The sequence below is a fragment of the Cariama cristata genome, unplaced genomic scaffold, assembly GCF_000690535.1.
Source record: "Cariama cristata isolate BGI_N322 unplaced genomic scaffold, ASM69053v1 scaffold15306, whole genome shotgun sequence".
NCBI classification, from domain to species: domain Eukaryota; kingdom Metazoa; phylum Chordata; class Aves; order Cariamiformes; family Cariamidae; genus Cariama; species Cariama cristata.
In genome coordinates, this window is record NW_009623910.1 from 16,668 (window position 1) to 16,919 (window position 252).

Consider the following 252-nt stretch of genomic DNA (forward strand, 5'->3'; position numbering starts at 1 on the left):
CTCCCCCCCCCCCCCACCCCCCCAGCCTGTCCCGGTCTCACTGAATGGCAGCGCAGCCTTCCAGTGCATCAGCCGCTCCTCCCAGTTTGGTATCATCAGTGAACTTGCTGAGGGTACGCTCCGTCCCTTCATCCAGGTCACTGATGGATGGGTCAGACAGGACCGGACCCCAGGGAACACGGCGAGCTCCCGCCCTCCAAGCAGGCCCTGCACCGCTGGGCTCTGCCGCTCACCAGTTCTCAATCCGCCCCA